Here is a 9,543-nt window from a genome sequence, read left to right as displayed (position 1 = left end):
AAAGTTCGGACAGCAGCACGGACTAATGACAGGTAACAGTAATTTGTGTTACTCAGACATAACAACAGCAAGGACAAGTGAAATATATCAGAACCCAAACAAAGGCCACGTACGCACACGCACACACACCAGCGCGGTCTTTGTCTCGTTTCCACCGTCTTAACTCTCACATGTAATTAGCCTCACTCTCTCTGTCTGTCGCAGATACCGATAGCACACAGGAGGGGGTCAGCGTTTGTGTGTGCGTGCGTGTAGCTGGGTGGGTATTGGGACACGGGGGTCCCAGCGTCTCAAGGGACAGGTTATGACAAATAAGATTAATGTGTCCCCTATTTCCAGACTGGTGCACTGGCCTCTGTTGTGCTCACACACACACACTCACGTCATAAAAAACACACATACACGCCTCCCTGATAGCTTTTTCTCTCAGGAGAGGGTCCATATGGGGACCAGAGGAGGGTGGGAGTGTCGTGCCACGCTAGGACGTCACCTCCTCTCCTTTTCTTTGTTGTCACATAAAAGTGAGGGACAATTGTATTTAAAGAATCTCATTTTGTCAATAACAACATATGTCTTTTGAGATTGTGTCTCAATTTATCCTTATATCAAAGTTATGAACAAAGAAATCAGAGCTTTAATCAAATAAATGTCTCTATGTAAACAGTCTAGTGCAAGAATACAAAGTAAGACAAAAAAGTAGGGGAAAAAACACTTGTTTGTTCGGACCATGAAGAAGAAAACTCTGAACTCAGATTTGGATGGCTAGCTGTTTTTTCTTTAATGTCATGAAGGTGTAGAAAAATAAATAAAACCTCTCTGTGGACTATTTTTTTAAAAAAGCGTAAAGTAATGAAATTGGCACAAAATACAAAATAAAGATTTTCTTTCATTTGCTCTCCATTCACTGGTCCCACATTTACATGAAAGGATTACAGGTTTTACTTTTTTTTTTTTTTTTTTTTACGTAATTGCTATTTTCAGTATTAGGTGAAACTTTCTTTGAGCTTTGTGAGACAGTTTAATAAAGGCCGCAGGCTGTAGCTTTCTGGGATGATGGCACACATGCATGTAGAAGACGATGGAAGCAATAGCTCAGTAAAACTTGTACACTTTAAATGGAGTGAATGCAGTGAAGAGTTGTTAGGTGATTTAACGGATACGTTATATAGAAATTATCAATCTTTGCCTGGTTTGACAACTCTATATTTGCATCTTTGTCTCTTGAGTGGTGTTGGTCTCGCAACTCAAAAAAAAGTAACAAGTTACATATCTTTCGTTATTTTTCATGAAAGTAACGCTGTATGCTACTTAAAAACGTATTAAGAAAGTATTTTGTCACACTACTTATTACGTTACTTTTGTTACTCGATGGCCAAAACATATTGTCCCATAATTACCAGCTAACAATATAAATATGTTACAGTTCGACACACCAGCACAAATCCCGGTCCTAATGAGGGCAAACATACGGTCATTCTTTTAGTTTTTACAAACAAAATGATGCAAAATTTGAAAACAGTTTCTACTATAGAAACATGTGATGGTGGCAATGGAGTCTGCAGTGCTGCAACCCTGGATGCTTATTGCTGTCTTTGTTACCTGCTGAAGTTCAGGTTCTGGTTGTTGGTCTGGGCTCATTCTCACCTTCTTTGGTTTAGCTCTATGTTAGGATGCTGTCATTTTGTGCAATAAAAATAAAAGTAGCGTCTATAACCCCACTCTCCAGTAGATGTTGACCGCTCCACCATTCTTCTTTTACCACCACACGAACTGAAATCAGTTGACTGCAGCACATGCAAAGAGGAAGTAAAAACTTGCAATGCTCCTGGCGACTGATTTCTTAGCCAAATAAACAGGGGAAAAAATTTGACTAGCCCACTAGTCTAAAACTAAGAAATGGTTATATATAAAGTTAAATACGAGAAACATTTAATGGACAATGTCAAAAACTCAATAAAGAAAGGCATTTTCTTTGAAAAAAAAAACACAAACCATCTTCTTCAATAATGAATCATGTTGTTACTTTGCGTCTGTCACATCATGCATCATGAAAATTGCACATTTTACTCCAAACAGACAATGAAGAAGAAAAACACCTAAAATATGTTGTTAAATATGACATGAAAACATGTTACCACAAAATTATGTTCGCGTAATCTTAACACATTAAAACCTAACATTGGAAAAACTAATAAGTTGTACCAAAGAAGTTTGACGCATTGTGGCGTACATTAGGAATGATATACTCGGCTCGAAAATTCATGACAGCCACTCCAATAAATGTTCAAATCTAATAAAAAAACAATAAAGGTGGTGATAGAAAAGCCTTTGTAATGCAATTAATTGTAACGAGGGTAATTATTGAATTTATTTTCATTGCCGCAAAATGTAATGTGATTACAGTAGTGCGTTACTCTTGGAACATTTTGTACCCAGTGTTGGTCAAGTTACTTGAAAAAAGTAATCAGTAACTAATTACTGATTACTTTCCCAAAAAGTAATCCCATTACTTTACTGATTACTTATTTTCAAAAGTAACTAATTACTCAGTTACTTTTTAAAAACACGATTTACAACCTGAATAGGTGATAAAGCGATAGATCTTTCAGCCCAATTCTACTTTTTCTGCATAATCCATCTTACAAAATGTAATCAAATGGAAAAGTCTCCTTTTTTAAAACTTGTTTTATTAGTTTTAATCTTTTAACTTTATGTATCAAGCACAAATTTAATTATATGCAACATTCTCTGACTGGAAGAAATTTGTGTAACATTGAAACCTATTTTCTACACATTCCAGCACATAAAATAAAATAAAAAATTTGTGTTTGCTCTCACTCTTTCAAATAGATGCAAGTAAAAGACAGCAGAAAATAAATAACATCAAAGACTAGCAGTCCTGTTGCTCTGTTTTCACCTGTAAAGCAGGATTGGCGTAGGCGGAGGTTTGCCCTGGTGCAGGTGTGCCGCAGCGGTCAGTTGAAGAATCCGCGAGTTTCTCTGTGTTTTCCCATTACGTCGTAGCACACTCGGTGCTTGCTTGGAAGTTTAGGGGGGGTTTTTTTGCCGTATAAAGCGCACAGCGGACACTAATGTTTTTGTCACTTTTTATGGAATCAAACTCAAAGTAAGGTCAGTACTTCCACGCTTTAAACGCTGCACGCTCATACTCTCTCCCGCACTCGATATATTATCCACTGTTGATCTGCACACAGCTTCTTTGCCGTTACTAAAATCACGGTTTTAGTAATGCAGTAACGCAGCGTTCCTACGGGAAAGTAACAGTAATCTAATTACGTTTTTGCAATAGTAATCCCTTACTTTACTCGTTACTTGAAAAAAATAATCGGATTACAGTAACATGTTACAAGTAACCCTTTACTGCCCATCTCTGTTTGTACCCAACACTGAAGTGTAGCAACAGCAAGTGTGGACATGTGTTGTGACAGCATCTGTCAACATGCTGTGTCACAGTTTAACTCCTTCAGTACAAGAGCTGATCTGAGTTCGGTGCCATTGATGCTGTCAGTATGTCAGCAATCATGCTGATGTCCTCTGTCGCGTGTCGAGATAAAGCTATATATCCACACATACATATACACACACGAACACGCCCTCCCTGAGCCTTTTTTCACCCTTTGACCTCAGCTCTCGATTGGCCCACCATGCTTGAGTGGTCATTAGATTTCACCAAGACAAAGGAATAAAATCTCTCTGTGTCAGAGGCACACACGAGAGATGGATAGAAAGAGAATACGAGGGGCACAATGGGAATTTATATGCATGGAAAATTTCCATAAGGTTGATGAACCTTGCCGCTCCCAGAAAACAATTAAAGTTAAATAAATATTACATGCAAAGACACCGCTGAATCCAGACACAGGCGGTTAGACCAAGAGTATTTTCTAAATGCAGTAATTTCATTTTATTAGCAAACAATTCTATATTGCCAGCCAGATGATGCTCAATGACTAAAAACTGGTGGGGAGATAAACTCCTGGCAGATGTAGATGTATGGGAAACACACCAAGGAGTCTTGTGGTTATTAACACTCAGTGTGAAGCTAATGGAGGAGCATTGTCAGCTGAGATGATGATTTTTTAAGCATTTTTCCTGATGTAAAACAAGGTGTTAAACTTTTTCATATGGAGACATAGAGTCCCAGAGATATTTCTTATTACTCCTTACAGTGAGTAAAGTACTAATATGATGGGCAATTTTTACAGTATGTAATAGCAGGAAAGGCACAGGTTTATTAATGGTTGTTCTCATTCCTGGGGAGTAAAATAATGTAGTTTTGTTATTATCGTTTGTGGGAAGCAGTGCTCCAGTGGGGTGCTGTATACTTGCAAATACAAGCACATTGTATTTGCAAATAAATAAAACATCAAGCTTATTAATATTTAGAAATATTTAGAAGCATTCAATTTATAAAAAGAAGAAAAAAGTGAAGTCCTTTTGATTATTTCCTTTAAGTCTAAAGTCATAAATACTAAGTCGGGTCTTTTAGAAATGTTAGTCTAACAAATCCCCAAATGTGCCATTCAAGTCTGGGCATAAGTTATCCTCCATTCCTGAGCTACATTTTATCATGGAAAGCTTGGGAATTTGTAAAAACACAATGGTTCTATACCAAGTTTAGGGACCAACAACAGTGTGTGGTCCTTGTCATTAATTCTAATGGTTTTGCAAATTAAAATTTCCAAATAGAGGGCAGCATGGTGGTGACAAGGGGAAAAGATGGTGGGATGATGGTTTGCACAGTCACTTACCTGTTGGAATCCATCATCTGCCCAGAGATTTGCATGTTATTGCCTTGTCTGTGTGGGTCCCCTCTGGGTACTCTGCTTCCTCCCACAGTCCAAAGACATGCAGTTTGTGGGGTTAGGTTAACTAGTGATTCTAAATTGTCCATAGGTGTGAATGTGAGTGTGAATGCTTGGCTGTCTCTCTGTGTTGGCCCAGTTTTTCTTTTTGTTTTATTTGTTTGTTCCTCTGGCTGGTTTCATTAAGCCATGACATCCTGCTTGCACTGATTTGCTGTGATTTGCAGCTAAGTAAAGCAATTGAGAGGCGAATTAGCACCTCCAAGTCTGAGGCAATGGTTCTGGGCTAGAACAGGGTGCCATCCCATTTCTGAGAAAAAAACTGATTTCTTCTATTTTTTTTATTTTTTTATTAATGCTTGCAATAAAGTTAATAGACAAGTTGGTCACACAGTAGAAAAGTGGAATCAAACAGCATTAAAAAGTTTTATGTTAACAGTGTTACTGTGAAGTCCTCTGTTTTCCTGCATGAGTCTCACCTCACTGTTCAAAGTTCAGCATTTGTTTGGTTGTGTGCATTTGTGTGATTTAGGTCTGCGTGTGTGTGTGTGTTTCTGTCTGTATATGAACAACTGTGTGTGTGTGTGTGTGTGTGTGTGTGTGTGTGTGTGTGTGTGTGTGTGTGTGTGTGTGTGTGTGTGTGTGTGTGTCAGCCCCAGAGGTATAATCTTTTCCCCTTGTACTCCCGCTGTGCGCCTCTCTCCCCGAGATCTGAGCTGTACCCCCGACTGAGACAATGAGTGTGTGTGTGTGTGTGTGTGTGTGTGTGTGTGTGTGTGTGTGTGTGTGTGTGTGTGTGTGTGCACTGTGTCCTCTGAGTGTGTGCATGCTGCTGAAACCCAGGAGACACGCACACCATGGGAGCTCTTGACACACATGCCTGAGGGCTTCTGAGGGAGCAAAAAAAGAGCAATGAATGGATAGAAAAATATAGTTTTAAAAAAATCCATCAAACTTGATCTGTGGGTGAGGGTGAGAGTTTAATTGCTGTGTTTTTTGTCAGAAGAAGAAGAAGAAGAAGAAGAGGCAGGCTTTAGTTGAGACACCATAAAAAGATGTCATGAAACAAAGAACAAGTGGAGAAAACAGATGACGCCCAATCAACAGTTTTTGAGATAATTGGATTAATATGAAGAAAAATTAATGATCTGGTGTGTGAAGTTTTTGTGTGTCTTATCTGTGCACAGCTGACACAAAAACAGATCTATATAGCAAGAAAGAAAGAAAGAAAGAAAGAAAGAAAGAAAGAAAGAAAGAAAGAAAGAAAGAAAGAAAGAAAATCCTCTTGGGAAGGAATGACAGAGAGAAGACATTCCTCCTCTCTGTCCTGGTCTGAAACTAATTGGTCCAGGATTAGAGGAGATTATATATAAATAAATAAATAAATAAAAAAAATACACAAAAATCATACAAAGGCATCCACAGGTCTAGTTACCATGGCAATAGCCTGCTGTGCAACAGTGCAAAAGCAACAGGGAGAAAAAGAAAAACCAGTTGCTGTCTTGTCCTTCAACGCACATATTGAACAAATATGTAAGACTGCTTTCTTCCATTTGCGCAACATCTCTAAAGTTAGAAATATCCTGTCTCAGAGTGATGCTGAGAAACTAGTTCATGCATTCATTACTTCCAGGCTGGACCACTGCAATTCATTATTATCAGGATGTCCAAAAAACTCACTGAAAAGCCTTCAGCTAATCCAAAATGCTGCAGCAAGAGTACTGACAGGGACTAGAAAGAGAGAGCATATTTCTCCTGTTTTGGCTTCCCTTCATTGGCTTCCTGTTAAATCCAGAACTGAATTCAAAATCCTGCTCCTTACATACAAGGTCTTAAATAATCAGGCCCCATCTTATCTTAATGACCTTGTAGTACCATATCACCCTATTAGAGCACTTCGCTCTCGCTCTGCAGGCCTACTTGTTGTTCCTGGAGTATTTAAAAGTAGAATGGGAGGGAGAGCCTTCAGTTTTCAGGCCCCTCTTCTGTGGAACCAGCTTTCAGTTTGGATTCGGGAGACAGACACTATCTCTACTTTCAAGATTAGGCTTAAAACTTTCCTTTTTGTTAAAGCATATAGTTAGGGCTGGACCAGGTGACCCTGAATCCTCCCTTAGTTATGCTGCAATAGACATAGGCTGCCGGGGATTCCCATGATGCATTGAGTTTTTCCTTTCCAGTCACCTTTCTCACTCACTATGTGTTAATAGACCTCTCTGCATTGAATCATATCTGTTATCTATGAAGCGCCTTGAGGCGACTTTTGTTGTGATTTGGCGCTATATAAACAAAACTGAATTGAACTGAATTGATTACCAGAATGACACAGTTACAAACCAGTGGTTTATTTAGATGAACAGTGAAGCTCATTAGTGAACATGTGGCTTTGCTGCAAGACTTTTAAGAACTTTAACAGCCTGTTGACACCTGCTGATATAGAAATAGGAATGAAGCGTTTATAATGCTTTTTATGCCACTTAGTGCTTATCTTGGAGAATCTGCAGAAGAAAAATACGTCAGTTGTCAAGCAGTTAAAGACACAGAGCTAGACATCATTCAGAGAGAAACCAAAGCTGGTGTAGGTATCAGACTGGAGAGGCAATGTGCAGCTGTGGGGATACTCACAAGCCCCTTGCTGATTACTGAGTTTATTTCAGAGGTGTGAGAGGGTTTCCCCTGTAAGACTGTATTTTATTGGGCTTCTAAGCTAAGCAGGAACTGTCTTTAGCAAACACCATGTTTGAGGACAAGGTGGTTAATGGTTGTATTTGTACCAGAGCATCAGAGAGCTGTTTCCTGGTCCAGGAAAAAGAAACTGGCAAGTGTGGGAGGATTTCCAGTTGGCTTCAAGTGCAAAAGTAGAAAGCCAATAAAAACCTAAATAAATAGCAAACAAATCCAAAGCCAAAAGTGCCTTACACAAAGTTCCCAAATGGTGCACAAGCCTGAACAACAACTACAACCATCTCCACCACTCCTGCTTCCTAATTTGGATTGGCTGTTTCTCTAATGACAACTTATCCAGCAAGCTAATTAATTACCTGAAGAAGATGTCGATGCAGCTGTCGATATCTCACTAAAAGTTTAATCATTCACAGACTTAACTTCTTATACCCTGGCAGCATACATGTTAAAGTTAGCTGCAGGTCCTTTAGTGAATTCTGCTTTCAGGTGATAAAATACAGCACGCTCTTTAGCTTGTAGATCTATTTCATGTTTGAGCAGGTGTTTCCTCAGATTAGATGTGTTGCCATGGGCAGCTTTGCATTTTGCATGAGAAAGGTTGAAGAGAGCGTTGTCTGTGTTAAGTTTTTAAAAGTGTACCTACCTTAAAAAGTACATAGTTCGGTACCTAACCCTATTTATCGGTAGTTTCGCAAGCTATCAAAGCAAACCCCTGAGTTGTTTAAATCAGGACTGTCTTCATTGTCTACAGCTGCAAGCTCCAGTATTGTATTAAGAGAAGATATAGAAATGGAATAAGCTATTCTACAAATATGTCAAACTATTTTTTTAATTAGTTCTCAAAGCCCAACAGTGAATGTGGTTATGTAGTATAGTATGCATACTAATGCAGGGGAAATAAAAGGATAACAACAAAATATGTTGATTTACATTGAAGCTGTTTTATGTTCCTTGTAAATAATAACTAAAATAAAATAAATCAAACTATAAATGAGATGAGTCATGAAATATTAGAAAAAACAAATGCACAAAAGGTTTTTGACAACAAATACATTATAGTTTTTAGAGTAAGTGCTGCCACATAAATCAAATTTAATTGGGAGAAACCTCGTTTCTTTTTTTTTCTCAAGCCAATGCACATCGCAACAAAGCGTTAAAAAATTTTCATGATACACAAAATTTGCAATCACTGGTATTAAGAAAAAAAAGCTTTAAGTCTACATGACTTTGTTGCAGTTCACTAAGGCAGGGGTTTGGAGGGAAACACAAAACTCCATCACCAGGGGATACTAGTGTTAAACTCTAATTATTGACTGAGGCATCCTGTTGTTACAACACCTAAGAACATCTGCTGTTAATTAAAAACAGGCTTCTACGTTTTAAAAAGCAGCTGATATTCTGTCTGATTACGGTTGCTGTTTATAGATCGCAGGTAAAATCCTGACGCGCGATGCTTCAGGCCTCAAAACCAGCTTTGTATAGGCATTTCAGTGGTTGAACAAAGGCTTTTAGCGTGTCAGCTGTTGTTTTTTCCTTTGGTGTCACAACATGGGTTTGTCTGTGAAATGCGCTCGACTCTGAGGCAGCAAGCTTTTCTCCCTGTCAGTCTTAAAAGATGATCAGACTTACTGAGACATCAGTTTCCTCTGTTTTCCGTTTTCCTTTGTTGTTTCTGAAATCTATTCATTAATCTTTACAGAGGATTTGAACACAGCTGTTGTACCTGGAGAAAGAAGATAAAACGTTTTACCTCCAAAACAACAAGAAACTTCAAGCTATTGTTTTTGAAACATGACTGATTTTATCACTCATTAACTGATTAAGAACTAGAAAGTCTGTGTGGATTTTTGACCTCCAGAAACGGTGTGGTCAGGGCTTTTATGAGCGGTTCCCCATTTTATTTACAATCATGAAGAATGAAGATGCATATCCTTTTAATTCAAAATGAATAAGCGCTGGGTGGCTGCAAGTGCGCACGAACAGTATGGGCAACCTCAGGTAAGTCCTGCTTTCTTTTTTAGCTCTTCAGTCC

General features: G+C 38.5%; 1 long non-coding RNA gene across 1 annotated transcript; it reads right to left on the bottom strand.

The window, feature by feature from the left end:
* Positions 1–5,403: 5,403 nt before the first annotated feature.
* Positions 5,404–9,258, bottom strand: LOC145423652 (uncharacterized). Its single transcript, XR_013904711.1, has 2 exons — positions 9,141–9,258; positions 5,404–5,716 (listed from the first exon to the last, which is right to left on the bottom strand). It is a non-coding gene; the product is annotated as an uncharacterized LOC145423652 (long non-coding RNA).
* Positions 9,259–9,543: the final 285 nt, after the last annotated feature.

This window comes from Astatotilapia calliptera, chromosome 22 (assembly GCF_964374335.1).
Source record: "Astatotilapia calliptera chromosome 22, fAstCal68.1, whole genome shotgun sequence".
In the NCBI taxonomy this organism is placed as follows: domain Eukaryota; kingdom Metazoa; phylum Chordata; class Actinopteri; order Cichliformes; family Cichlidae; genus Astatotilapia; species Astatotilapia calliptera.
The sequence above is the reverse complement of the archived record's forward strand: the minus strand, read 5'-3'. Positions and strand labels throughout refer to the sequence as shown.